The sequence below is a fragment of the Hemiscyllium ocellatum genome, chromosome 3 (genome assembly GCF_020745735.1).
Source record: "Hemiscyllium ocellatum isolate sHemOce1 chromosome 3, sHemOce1.pat.X.cur, whole genome shotgun sequence".
NCBI lineage: Eukaryota > Metazoa > Chordata > Chondrichthyes > Orectolobiformes > Hemiscylliidae > Hemiscyllium > Hemiscyllium ocellatum.
The window spans coordinates 68,583,259-68,598,618 of record NC_083403.1 but is presented as its reverse complement, the minus strand read 5'-3'; positions in this window follow the sequence as shown (position 1 = coordinate 68,598,618).

Below are 15,360 nucleotides of genomic sequence, written 5' to 3'. Positions count from 1 at the left end.
TTGCATAACATTGAGCTTTTGGTCATTTTAAACAAACGGGTTTTTCAAATATAGAATACTTCTTGGAAAAAGCAGATTGCATTGCAAGATTGTGTCAAGCTTTACTTTCCTGTGAAAACACAACAGGTCGATGTGATGTGGCTTTTGTGTGGCTGCAGATAGTTACTATTGCTCCTGTTATTGTATGTTAATTGGCCTCTCATTTCTAGCCTATGCCTCTAGCTAGCAGAATGTGAAAAGAGAGAGAAGTGTATAAATCTCTTCCTGTCGGTGCACAGCCTCTTTAACAACGGATTCTCAGTACTGCCTCTTTGTGACACATACAAAAACTGAGTCTTGTTATGATCCAAGAATAAAGCTTCAGAGATAAGGTTTCACCCCCAAACATGCTGTTTACAGACCCATAGATAGAATGACACTCCCTAGCTCTCAGGCAACAAACCCCCAGCTCTGGGTGAACAGCCTTATAGATTCTTCTTGAGTTAATGGCTAAATGAATAAACCCTGACAAAAGAAAGTCTGAATTACAATACATAGATGGACTTGTCTCTGACAGTGTAATCTTTCCATCAACTCCTGCAACCAAAGAACTGCTGAACATTCTGCTTGCATTCTTTTCGACTCAACCCTGGAGGCCGAGAGGTGGACCTTGATGATTGGATAGAACTTGGTCTCCAGAATTTTTTTCTCAGACTTGTGCTGTAGAGAGGACTCTCCAGTTTCTCCACAGAACATTAACACAACACAGAAAAACAGCAATAAGCAATAAACCCACTCAACTGGGTTAGAGAATAGATGTTATGAATTGTCTCCGAAAGTGGGAGAGACTATCATATCCCACTGGTTAGCCACAGTCACCCTCAAGTCAGTCATCTCCCAAGTGTAAGGTGCTGACCTGCCACAATCCATCTGCTTCATTGGGTGCTTGAGACTTAGAGTCACTGTCCAATGAAAAGACAGAAGAAGCCTACTGTTTGATGAATTGCAATGTCGGAACCACATACATCAGATTATCAGATGAAGAAGGGTCACTGGACCTGAAACATGAACTCTGATTTCTTTCCACAAATGCTGCCAGATCTGCTGAGATTTTCTAACAATTTCTGTTTTTGCTTCAGATTTCTAGCATCTGCATCTCTTTTGTTTCTTCACCTAATTCAAATAGAACTTGACAGGTTGAGCTTCACTTCCTAACAAGAGATCAGACTTGTTGAGAATGGATCCCTCAAATATAAAATATTATACACGTATATGACAAGCGAAGAGTCCTGAGGAAATGATTGTGTGAGTAAGGTATAGGCTTTGCTGTAAGGAACTCACTATTCTAAATCATGAAACCCCATGCAAAAGGCTCAGAATTTGTTCTCTGAGATCAAACAGGGACAATTAACCTCCTGAATATCTGTACCCCAGCACTATGCTCCAAGTCAGATTCAAGAGATCTTGTCAAGAGCTTGATACTGCTATCGGCAGAATCCCTTTTATGGGAACACCTTTACCCAGTGTGAGATTTTAACACAAGACCATATGCGAATCATGAGGCAAACTCCTTCTGCCTTGGATGACAAGGCTTAAGAAAGACAAATGAGAATGGACAGAGAACACTTGAGCTGCAAATGTGTTGCTGGTCAAAGCACAGCAGGCCAGGCAGCATCTCAGGAATAGAGAATTCGACGTTTCGAGCATAAGCCCTTCATCAGGAATAAGAGAGAGAGCCAAGCAGGCTAAGATAAAAGGTAGGGAGGAGGGACTAGGGGGAGGGACGATGGAGGTGGGATAGGTGGAAGGAGGTCAAGGTGAGGGTGATAGGCCGGAGTGGGGTGGGGGCGGAGAGGTCAGGAAGAGGATTGCAGGTTAGGAGGGCGGTGCTGAGTTGAGGGAACCGACTGAGACAAGGTGGGGGGAGGGGAAATGAGGAAACTGGAGAAATCTGAATTCATACCTTGTGGTTGGAGGGTTCCCAGGCGGAAGATGAGGCGCTCCTCCTCCAGCCGTCGTGTTGTTGTGTTCTGCCGGTGGAGGAGTCCAAGGACCTGCATGTCCTCGGTGGAGTGGGAGGGAGAGTTAAAGTGTTGAGCCACGGGGTGATTGGGTTGGTTGGTTCGGGCGGCCCGGAGGTGTTCTCTGAAGCGTTCCGCAAGTAAACGGCCTGTCTCACCAATATAGAGGAGGCCACATCGGGTGCAGCGGATGCAATAGATGATGTGTGTGGAGGTACAGGTGAACTTGTGGCAGATATGGAAGGATCCCTTGGGGCCTTGGAGGGAAGTGAGTGTGGAGGTGTGGGCGCAAGTTTTACATTTCCTGCGGTTGCAGGGGAAAGTGCCGGGGGTGGAGGTTGGGTTGGTGGGGGGTGTGGATCTGACGAGGGAGTCACGAAGGGAGTGGTCCTTGCGGAACGCTGATAGGGGAGGGGAGGGAAATATATCCCTGGTGGTGGGGTCCGTTTGGAGGTGGCGGAAATGGCGGCGGATGATACGTTGTATGCGGAGGTTGGTGGGGTGGTAGGTGAGAACCAGTGGGGTTCTGTCTTGGTGGCGGTTGGAGGAGCGGGGCTCAAGGGCGGAGGAGCGGGAAGTGGAGGAGATGCGGTGGAGGGCATCGTCGATCACGCCTGGGGGGGAATCTGCGGTCCTTGAAGAAGGAGGCCATCTGGGCTGTGCGGTGTTGGAATTGGTCCTCCTGGGAGCAGATGCGGAGGAGACGAAGGAATTGGGAATATGGGATGGCGTTTTTACAGGGGGCAGGGTGGGAGGAGGTGTAGTCCAGGTAGCTGTGGGAGTCAGTCGGTTTATAATAGATGTCTGTGTTGAGTTGGTCGCCCGAGATAGAAATGGAAAGGTCTAGGAAGGGGAGGGAGGAGTCTGAGACAGTCCAGGTGAATTTCAGGTCGGGATGGAAGGTGTTAGTAAAGTTGATGAACTGTTCAACCTCCTCGTGGGAGCACGAGGCAGTGCCGATACAGTCATCGATGTAGCGGAGGAAAAGGTGGGGGGTGGTGCCAGTGTAGTTGCGGAAGATGGACTGTTCCACATATCCTACGAAGAGGCAGGCATAGCTGGGGTCCATGCGGGTGCCCATGGCAACTCCTTTAGTTTGGAGGAAGTGGGAGGATTGAAAAGAGAAGTTATTCAGGGTGAGGACCAGTTCAGTCAGTCGAAGGAGGGTGTCAGTGGAAGGGTACTGGTTGGTGCGGCGGGAAAGGAAGAAGCGGAGGGCTTTGAGTCCTTCGTGATGGGGGATGGAGGTGTACAGGGACTGGATGTCCATAGTGAAAATAAGGCGTTGGGGACCGGGGAAGCGAAAATCCTGGAGGAGGTGGAGGGCGTGGGTGGTGTCCCGAACGTTTTACTCAGAGAACACTTGAGCTTTACTGCTAATACCAGATTTTTTTTAAAGTTTAGAGTTTACCGTCACAACGCAAACCATTGTCCTGCAAAGCAGAAGTCTAGCACAGACAGTAGCCCCTTTCTGTTTGCGTAACAATTGGAAGCTGGTGTGACTGACAGACATATTTCTGTACATAATAAATAAAGTGAAGACAATTCCAGTATTTGTTTAGAATAGGTTTAGATCATTCTGCAGCTAAGCAGCAGCCAGGACAAAGAATGGCAGACTGAAGAGTTATAAACACAGATCTGGAATTTTACAACATTGGAATGTCTCCTGAACTATTAAAAAATGGCAGATAGAATTAAATTTTGGGTTTGTTGTCCTCATTACTGGTGCCCTAATTTTCACTGACACGTGGTAAGAATGGGGCACTAATATCATTTATTGTATCCGTTGCTCCCAATGCAATCTCCTCTACATTGGGCAGAGCGCTTTAGGGAACATCTCCGGGACACCCGCACCAATCAACCACACCGCCCCATGGCCCAACATTTCAACTCCCCCTCCCACTCTGCCGAGGACATGGAGGTCCTGGGCCTCCTTCGCTGCTGCTCCCTCACCACCAGACGCCTGGAGGAAGAACGCCTCATCTTCTGCCTCGGAACACTTCAACCCCAGGGCATCAATGTGGACTTCAACAGTTTCCTCATTTCTCCTTCCCCCATCTCACCCTAGTTCCAAACTTCCAGCTCAGCACTGTCCCCATGACTTGTCCGGACTTGTCCTACCTGCCTATCTTCTTTTCCACCTATCCACTCCACCCTCTCCTCCCTGACCTATCACCTTCATCCCCTTTCCCCACTCACCTATTGTACTCTATGCTACTTTCTCCCCACCCCCATCCTCCTCTAGCTTATCTCCCCACACTTCAGGCTCTCTGCCTTTATTCCTGATGCCCGAAACATCGATTTCGCTGCTCCTTGGATGCTGCCTGAACTGCTGTGCTCTTCTCGCACCACTAATCCAGAATCTGTTTTCCAGCATCTGCAGTCATTGTTTTTACCTTTTTATCTCCTAGCACCTCTAATTTTCATAGAATTGAGCCACATTTTACATGACTCATAGTTACTGGATGTCAGAGAAGTCACAAATCACAGTTTGGATTTATGAATGATTTGGTAGGTTGGGTGGAAGTTGGAATGTCTTCAGTCCCCTCCATGCTGCCATTCCTCCTCCAAGTCTCCTCATGTCAACACACGACCTCTCCCTACTCCCAGTGACTCCTCATACACTCCATGTTGACTCCTGGCCCTTCCATGCCTCTTCACCCTCTAGACAAAGCGTTCGGAACCAATGAACTCTATAGTAACAATCGCATATGTGCAATTGAAAAAAATATTCATTCTCCAATATTTTTTGGAAAAATAAACTGCTATTCCTATGATCCTATCAAACACTATTCATAAAGATGTTTGATTGAGAACCCAGATTCAAAAAAGGGTTATCTGAGTGAAAGTTTAAATGACTGGTAAGGAATGCAGAATTTGCTTGCTTGAAATCTTTGCATTTATAACTAACTGTCTTGTGGTGTCTTTCATGAATGTTGAGTAGAACTTTCCCAGCCCCTGAGCAACGTGGGCAAAGGTAAGACAGTAGTGAAAATAAGGTGAGATTGGAAAAATTAGATTCTCATCATCAAGAAAGAAAGGGTCCAATTTTCAACCAAGGTTTTAACACTTAGGTGAGAGTCATGCTAATGAATGGTGAGGAACCCATTTTGCATGCATTAACATCTCATTTTAACCCAATCTCAGCTCATTTTTATGAGGTGTCTTAAGTGAGTGAGTAGGAAGTGCAGAGGGCAGGAAGGGTTAGTGATTATTGGATGAGGTCTGGCATAGGTGCCAACCATTGAGGGACATGCATACAACATTGAGCATGGTAGATCATGAGCTTTGGTGGGGAGGTCGGTGCAAAGCAAAAATAAAGAGTCCATAAGGTAGCAGAGAGGAAATGGTGACTCACGTGCATGACAGGTGGAGCACAGCAAGTCATTCTAAGACTTGTATCATTCTTGTGTATTCTTCCATGCGCACCCAAGTATATACACACTTCGGACCAGGTTGGCAGTGCTTCACATAGTGCATTGTTGGATTTATAATATGGTGTCCGTGGCATGAATGTCAGAGGGAACCACCACTGGTGAGCATTTTGCCACTGCGGAGTGAGAGCTGCATCATGGAAGCATGGGGCATATTTAATGAGGTGAGTGGCGAAAAATGAGATGTGTACTAAGATATTTTTAAAAAGTATCTGCAGAGATCGTGGCTGCACTGGTAGTAATCTCTTAAGAATCCTGAGACTGGGGACAAGAGCCAGAGAAACTTCCTATGTAATTCTTTTATTCAAAAAGAGAAAGAGACAAAAAAAATGGTAACTGTAGACCAGTTAGCTTAATATATGTTACCTGAAAAATGTTATTCTAATACGATGGATGTAATAGCAGAGCATTTAGAAAGGTATGCTATGATTCAAGCAGAGTCAGCATGTCTGACAAAGTTACCAAAATGTTTTAAGGACGTGACAAACAGGATAGGGTAAAGGAAAGTAGTGAAAATTTGGATTTTCAGAAAGCATTTGATAAGATTCCACACATTACTATTTAATATCATAACAGCCTGTGGTTTTGGAAGTTGAATATCAGAATGTTGTATATGAAGGAGTGGCTAACTAATAGAAGGCAGAGATTAGATTAGATTAGATTACTTACAGTGTGGAAACAGGCCCTTCGGCCCAACAAGTCCACACCGACCCACCGAAGCGACAACCCACCCATACCCCTACATATACCCCTTACCTAACACTACGGGCAATTTAGCATGGCCAATTCACCTGACCCGCACATCTTTGGATTGTGGGAGGAAACCGGAGCACCCGGAGGAAACCCACGCAGACACGGGGAGAACGTGCAAACTCCACACAGTCAGTCGCCTGAGGCGGGAATTGAACCCAGGTCCCTGGCGCTGTGAGGCAGCAGTGCTAACCACTGTGCCACCGTGCCGCCCTGAAGAGTTGGGACAATGGGAGCATTTTCAGGATGGCAACCAGTAACTAGTGGAGACAGACTCTACTGGAGGAATGACTAGCGTGAGAGAAGAATAGTTTCAGTAGAGTGCAAGGATATCAAAGTGAGGGTGTGATTGAGCAGATTGGTGGGTATAGAAATATGGCAAGTAGAAACATGGCTAATGGCTGATAGCTAGGTATTTGTTAATTCAGCCGCAATTTGATTGCAGAGTGGTTGTCTGGCGGGGTGGGTGGAGGTTGGGGCTGTAGCCACAGGTTTTTTGGAAGTATGGACACAGATAAAAACAGGGTTTGAAGTGGAAAGAGTTAAGATAATGGAGAGGGTTACAGGAAGTGAGGGGAGATGGGCTTATTTGTAAGTGACTCAATGAGATATATCGGACAGGTGAGCTTATATGGTTAAGGGAGTGACTGTGAATATAGAGAGCTAAGGTTATTTGGAGAAATAGAATGAGCATCTGTGAATATCTGCAGGTTTACATCTTTGCATGAGCATCTAGTGTGCCAGGTCTTTGGTTAAGTGACAGTTTGTGTACGAACTGTTCTTCCAATAGAATATCTGGTGATATCTATTCCTTGTACATACTCTGATGGCAATCGTGAGATTGGTTCATTCTACAGCCAAGGGATTCCATCTGTTCCATTTGCCCCAGCTCCAAGTCACCCATAACAATTAGGACCTGGGGAATACCCAGTGAAAACTTTATTTTTTAAAACATTCATTCATGTGATGTGGGTTTTGTTGACTCTGCCAGTATTTATTACCCATCTTTAATTGCCATGAAGAAAAACTGGTGATGATCTCAGCAGTCCATGGACTGTAGCTGTACCCACAATGCAGTTAGAGAGGGAGGGCCAGGGTTTTGACCCAGCAAGTCTGAAACATTAGAGATCAGGATGACTTGGAGGGGAACGTGCAAGTGATGGTATTATTGTGTTCGCAATCCTTGTCCTTTTAGGTTATAGGATTCATGAATTTGGAAGATGCTGTTGAAGGAGCCTAGGTGAGTTGTTGCAGTGGATTTTATAACATCTTAGATATAGTGCACATTACTGCCACTGTGAATTGATGTTGGTGGGAGTGAACATAGAACATGATAGGTGGTTTGCCAATCTAGGACATTGCTTTGTCCTGGATTGTGTTGAGCTTCTTGAGTGCTGACTACATTGACAGCAGGAGGAGGCTCTCAGCCCTTCAGTGCACTTCATCCATGTGGTTCTGAGGCCAGCAGTCGAGCATCCTATCTGACAGCACTCTGCACTAGTTAATCTGCGTGATTCCCCACAGTGTTTCAGTTTGCAGTGTGAAGATGGTACCAGCTAGCCCTCCCCATTTACCGGGGCTGGGAACTGGCACTGACACATGCTGGCTTGCCCGAATCAGTGGCTGTGTTAACACAATCTATTCCATATAGTTACATTATGACACACATGTCAGCTTTACTGTTCAGCCTCTTGATTTTGTGTTGTCCTGGTTCCATTTTCTTGTTTTTGTGATGAGAAAAATACAAAGCAAAATTCAATTCAAAACTGCATAGATAAACACAAGCTGTTTCTAAAAGCCACTCTGGAATTTCAGAGAATAAAGAGGGTAGGGAGAGATGAATGGACAGGACTCCTCTGCTCTTATGTATTGTGCCCCTTCTTAATACTTCCACATAAATGTTCATGCACTTCACAACATCACATATAATGCATTTCAATACAAGGCCTGTTGATGGTATGTCAGTGATTCAGCATTTAGCATTTGTTTTTTCTGTCTTTGTTGACCTGAGGAGCAGTATGTTATTACTGCCAGTGAGTCAAAACTAGGCAGTATCCTAGTTCTTTCTGTGGCATACACAGTTAACGAGCAGCTAATTGTGTAATTAGCTGCACTCAAGGGAAGTCTCCTTTCAAATTGGTAATGTTTGATTTGATTTGATTTATTATTGTCACATGAACCTAAGTGCAGTGAAAAGTTTTGTTTATGTGCAGTACAGGCAGATCATAACATAAAAGATCATAGGGTGATTGACCAGAGCAAGGATAACAAAATTACGGCTGCAAAGGTGAACAAAAGTCAAGGTCAGCGTTAGATTTCAAATTTGAGAGATCCATTCAGAAGTTCAATAACAGAGGTTTGACCGGGGAGTATGTCTAGTGGCAACGATTTGAACCTATTCCACTCTGTTAATGCTGATTTTGACCTGTTAAAATTAGCCTGCTGGACAGTGGTGCATTTGCAGGTTTGGACCATATTATTAAGCAGGACAACATTCAGAAAAGATTTACCAGGAAGTTGTCAGGAATGGAGACTTTGAGTTACAAGGAGAGGCTGGAGAGACTGGGACATTTTTCACTGGAGCATAGGGGGTTGAGGGATGATCTTATAGTGGTTTATAAAATCATGAGGGGTATAGATAAGGTGAATGGCACGTTTATTTCCCTAGGGTGGGGAATTTAAAGACTAAGGCGGCATACCTTTCAGGTGGGAGGACAAAGATTTTAAAAAGACACGAGGGGCAATTTTATATACAAAGTGGTTCATGTGTGGAATGAACTTTGGGAGGAAGTTGTGGATGTGGGCACAGTTACAATGTTTAAAAGACATTGGATAGATACATTAATAGGAAAGGGAAATGGGTCAAGTGCAGGCAGGTGGGACCAGTTCAGTTTGGGATTATGGTCAGCATGGACAGGTTGGACTGAAGGGTGTTTCCATGTTATATGACTGTATAATCATCCCTGGTGCCACTCAAAATCTCTGGTAAATCTTCTTTGATTTTATGTGTTGTCCATTAAATAAAATGGTTGGGATTACTGAGAAAAAAAACATCATTAAAGCTAAGAATTAGCAGGTCGCTGTTGAATTAAACTTTGTTGGCAAGACTTTGACTTGAAACCAGCATACTTCAGCTGTGTGAATGGTGGTGCAAATTTATCAGTGTTACAGGATACGCCCCGTTAAGAAGTATTAATGTGTAGGTTTACATGACTCAAAGTGGACCACCTGGGCAAGATTACCTGCTGAAAAGCCCTGCAGTAATTTTTGAATACTGCACTCAATGAATAGGAAGTGCATAACTGCAGTAATTTGTAGAACTACTACCCTTGGCTGCAAACTTGCTGTTGCTGGAAAACATTATACTAACAGCATTTTACAGGATATGATATGCAAATAGATAAGGGAACTTGTAAACAAATTGAAGGGGTTTAAGTGTTATTTGAACCTCTCCCTAATCAGTGCTGAAGTCAAGGTTGACAGATGTTTAACACAACATGTTAAAAACCTGTGCAAACGTTAAAATCTGCTTCAAAAATATTGTTAAAGAGACTCTTAGAAGTTTTCTTGGTCTGCAAACGTATTAATATTACAATCATTATTCATTGATGTTCAAATTAACATCTGCCCATTAGGAATGAAGTTCATTTATTTTAATTGCTGAAAATGGAAGGATGCCTAACAGAAATGTTTTTTGTTCATCTGAACCAAGACGAGTAATGCTTGCTGATTTTACTTGAGGTCAGCATGAGTATAAAATGGAGAACACAGTTTTATCTTATTCCACACTTTCATCACTCCTTTTTAAACAGTATATTAGATTAGATTAGATTCTCTACATTGTGGAAACAGGTCCTTCGGCCCACAAGTCCACACCGACCCTCCGAAGAGTAACCCACCCAGACCCATTTCCTTCTGACTAATGCACCTAACACTATGGGCGATTTACCATTGCCAGTTCACCTGACCTGCACATCTTTGGACTGTGGGAGGAAACTGGAGCACTGGAGAAAACCCACACAGACACGGGGAGAATGTGCAAACTCCACACAGACAGTAGTCCAAGGCTGGAATCAAACCTGGGACCCTGGTGCTGTGAGGCAGCAGTGCTAACCACTGAGCCACTGTGCATTAAGGCTATGTAATATTAGTAAATGGTGTCATTATGATACTTACCATGATAGAAGTAGATGTCTCTTTGAAGAATACAAACATTGAAGGTAAGGGGATGAAAGCAGGGGTTTAGGGATTTTGATTGAATTTGGAGGTACAACATAGATTATCATCCCAATTGTTGCAGAAAGTTAGCTAATTCCCATGTGAGAAGTTGACAGGTTGAAACAGAGGTGGGGGAAGCCAGATGATAAGGATATTGATTGGGCTAGATGATCTGTAGGCAACAGTATAAGACCATAAGACCATTAGACATAGGAGTGGAAGTAAGGCCATTCAGCCCATCGAGTCCACTTCGCCATTTAATCATGGCTGGTGGGCATTTCAACTCCACTAACCCGCATTCTCCCAGTAGCCCTTAATTCCTTGTGACATCAAGAATTTATCATTCTCTGGCTTGAAGACATTTAGCGTCCCGGCCTCCACTGCACTCCGCGGCAATGAATTCCATAGACCCACCACTCTCTGGCTGAAGAAATGTCTCCGCATTTCTGTTCTGAATTGACCCCCTCTAATTCTAAGGCTGTGCCCACGGATCCTAGACTCCTCGCCTAGCGTCCACCCTTTCCAAGCCATGTATTATCTTGTAAGTTTCTATTAGATCTCCCCTTAAACTTCTAAACTCCAATGAGTACAATCCCAGGATCCTCAGCCGTTCCTCGTATGTTAGACCTACCATTCCAGGGATCATCCGTGTGAATCTCTGCTGGACATGCTCCAGTGCCAGTATGTCCCTCCTGCGGTGTGGGGCCTAAAACTGAACACTGTACTCCAAATGGGGCCTAACCAGAGCTTTATAAAGTTGCAATAAAGTAAATTTGTGTTCTGCTCCCTCTGGTCCATTTATGAAGGAGTCATCAGAGTTAAGATTGTTGGTTAGATGACTTATTGCTTATTTGCCCAAAATTTCAGTCTGGGTCCTATTATGGCATCAAGCCCTGATGTATATATTTGAACAGTTTCCTGTGTAAAATTGACAGATATGTTGTGCACTCAGTTTCACCAGCATCAGGTGAATCTTGGCATCCATGTGATAGTTTTGGATTGACAGATGTCCAGTTGGCTTGCAAAGTGCAGTCAACGGTCAAATTAAAATTTCCCACAATAACTCTGAAATAGATCTACACAAACCCAGACACCAGGCATGAAAGATTTGAAATTTCAACTAATTTATGCTAATCATTTCCGCGTTTTACTAGAGAAGTAACCAATTCAAAAATATGACATTTGAAAACTATTCTGTTAGAATTATTGATTTGTAATATGAGAACTAGCGGACATCCAGTGCTTTTGTAGAGATTTTCCGAACCAACCTGTTCAGAGATTTATGACACATCTCTGGAGCAGATAGGACTTGGACATTGTCCCGCAGTAGGGACTTATGGTCCAGTAGCAGGGACATTACCACTGCACCACAGGAGTCCTTTCCAGTGCTTAGTACTGGTTTTATGTAGCATTGAAAAGGTAGCTAGAAGGAAAGTCATTAAACAGTTATTCTAGGTAAGATGCAAATCAATGATTGGTATGGACTAGTAACAAGCATGGGATAGTGGTGCTGGTAGAGATATCTGACATGAAGAGGGCTTCACTTTTGTGTTTTTTATTGGTTCTGAAGGCTCATGACCTGAATAAGTACAGTACTAAAATAATATTCAGATCACTGCATTATTAGGAATATAAGTTTTATTACCATTCTGATCATGACTTGACGAGTTAACACTCAGCATCTGTGCTAACTCCACTTGCAAGTATTGTTCGTAAAGGACAAAAATGGATGTGACTTTGTTTTGTTCACATGGAAGCTTCCCATACCAACCATCCAGGCAAAGCTTTGGTCCTGTTCACTGAGGGGCATAATTAACTTACTGTGATAATCTGCAGCTAACTTGCATTTTTTTTCAACAAATTAGCTATAATTTATAAGGAAAGAATTCAAAGGTCAAAACACTTCAACAAGTTACTATTTAATGCTTTGTGTTACTGTGTCACCCAGTGGCATGTAAGGCTTCATGGAGTTTTCAAATTTAAAAGGGAAAAATTCTCTGCATTTTTACTGTCATAGAAATGCATCTAAACTATTGAGAGCAGATGGGACTAATGTTACAACTCCTTAATCTAACTTTCCAGGCTTTATGCATGAGACTACATTTGAAATTAATACAAAAATAAGGATCAGAATAACTGCTGTCATGAAGTTGTAGTTTATGGTCTTTTAATTTTTAATCCCATTGACTGATTTACTACCTAGAGCTTTGATTAAAAGATAAGAGAAATTTGTTTTAAAGTTGCTCCACAGCTCACCCTATCTACAAAATAACCTAAGTTTCTAAAACCTTGTGACATGTTTAACTGCACACCTCTCTAGATAGTTCTTCTCCAGAATTTCACACTTACCATTGTTTGAACTATCTAGAAAAAAATCCTAAAGACTACAAAACAACAGCTATTTTGTCCACTATAACAAACAAAATCTATTAAGACCAATTGTGCAAATGGCATTGAAGATCTATGATCTGTTTATAGTGATTGGAACTAGGTGGACCGCGTTGACTTGTTTTTGTTGTAACCTGGGCCAGTCAGGAAAGCCTTGGCTGACCAATATAATCCAGAGATTGTGGGGGGCTTTATTTCCCCCTCCAACTCTACTTTGATTTAATCCTTGCCGTCCCCTCCCCTTCACCTTTTTGATCATGCAGCATTGCCCCTTGATGAGAAGAACGTTGCTTGTCATTGGCTACTCTGGTGTTTCCTTTCTTCTTGGTGGTGGAAATTGAATAAAGATTTGTACACCTGGTGTCTTTCACTGTGTCTCACACCTGCACACAACATGGGTGCTAGGGAAAATATAAGCACTACCGCAGTTAAGCGGTAGTATGGGGATAAAGAAATAAAAAAAATATAATCTGGAGATTAAGGAGTGTTTCATTCCCCTTCCATTTCTATTTTGATTTAGTCCCTGGCATCCCCCTCACTTTTTTGATCATGCAGCATTGCTGTTTGATATGAAGGGAACTGCTTGTCACTGGCCAGTTGGATGTTTTCTTTCTTCCTGGTGGTGGAAGTTGAATAAAGATTTGTACACTTGTTGTTCATTCACTGTGTTTCACACCTGCACACACACATCATGGGAGCTAGGGAAAATATAAGCACTACCGTAATTAGGCAGAAGCGTTGGGGTAAAACAAAGAAAGAGAAAATATAAAACCAGGAGATTTAGAATCTCCTCAGTTTAGGGCACTGACTCTGTGCTGTCTGGGCCACAGTCAGTGTGCTACTGCTATTGTTAGTTCCTGCGTTTTGCAGGAGGAGAGTTTTCTTTTTCTTTCTCCCATTTTCCAGGGAAGATATTTCTTCTTTTAGTTTTTAAAAAAATATATATACATATAAAATCTGGAGACAGTGGAGTGTTTTATGTCCCCCACAAACTCGATTTTGATTTAATCCCTGCCCTCCCCTTCACTTCTTTGACCACACAGCGTTGCTCTTTGATGAGAAGGACATTGCTTGCCACTGACCACTCTGGTGTTTCCTTTCTTCCTGGTGGTGAAATATAAATAAAGATCTACTCACTTGTTGTTCTTCACTGTGTCCTGCACCTGCACACACATAAAAAAAGGAAATAATATATATATAACCTGGAGATTGTGGAGTGTTTTATTTTCCCCTCCAACTCTATTTTGATTTATTCCCTGCCTCCCCTTCACTTTCTTGATCATGCAGCTTTGCCCTTTGATGAGAAGGGTTCTGCTTGTCACTGGCCACTCCGGTGTTTCCCTTCTTCTGGTGGTGGAACATGAATAAAGTTTTCTGCACTCTTTTTTTCACTGTGTCCTACACCTGCACACACACCACATGGGTGCTGGGAAAATTAAGCACTACCGCTGTTAGGTGCTACTGTGGAGGTTTTATGTAAAGAAAGAAAAGAAAGTATAATGAGGGGATTAAAATAAGCACCAGTAAAACATGTATAATCAGGAGATTGTGGAGTGATTTAATTCCCTCTACAATTCTATTTTGATTTAATCCCTACACGCCCCACCTTCACTTTTTCGATCAGTTAGTCATTGCCCTCTGATGAACAGGGAACTGCTTGTCATTGGCCACCCAGCAGTTTCCTTTCTTCCTGTTGGTGGAATAAGATTAAAGTTTTCTGCATTCATTTTTTTTTCAAAGTGTCCTACACCTGCACACACACAACATAGGTGCTGGGGAAAAATAAGCACTACTGCTGTTTGGCAGTAGTGTTAGTGGAATGAAAAAAATTAAAAATATATTATCAGGATACTGTGGATTTCCCCTCCAATTCTATTTTGATTTAATTCCCTCCCCTCCCCTTCACCTTTTTCACGTAAGCATTGCTCACACTAGGCTTTGTTTGTGACTGGGTGTCTTTTCTGGTGGTGGAATGTTAATAACATAATTTTTTAGATTAGATTACCTACAGTGTGGAAACAGGCCCTTCGGCCCAACCTGTCCACACCGACCCTCCAAAGAGTAACCCACCCGGACCCATTTCCCTCTGACTAATGCACCTAGCACTATGGGCAATTTACCACTGCCAATTCACCTGACCTGCACATCTTTGGACAGTGGGCGGAAACCAGAGCACCCAGAGAAAACTCACACAGACACGGGGAGCATGGGCAAACTCCACACAGAGGGTCGCCCGAGGCTGGAATCGAATGTGGGACTCTGGTGCTGAGGCAGTAGTGCTAACCACTGAGCCACTGGCAGTTAGTATTTTTCACTGCATCACACACACACACACACACACACACAACCATGGCTGCTGAGGAATATGAGTAGTACTGCTGGATAGGAAAAAAAACCCCAGGAGATTAGAATCCCCCCCAAAAATACATTTTATATATGTATATATAGATTGTGGAGTGCTTTATTTCCCCATCCAATTCTATTTTGATTTAGTCTTTAGCCTCCTGTTCACTTTTTTACACATCAACATTGCCTACTCTGGGCTTTGTCACTGATCCATTGGTGACATG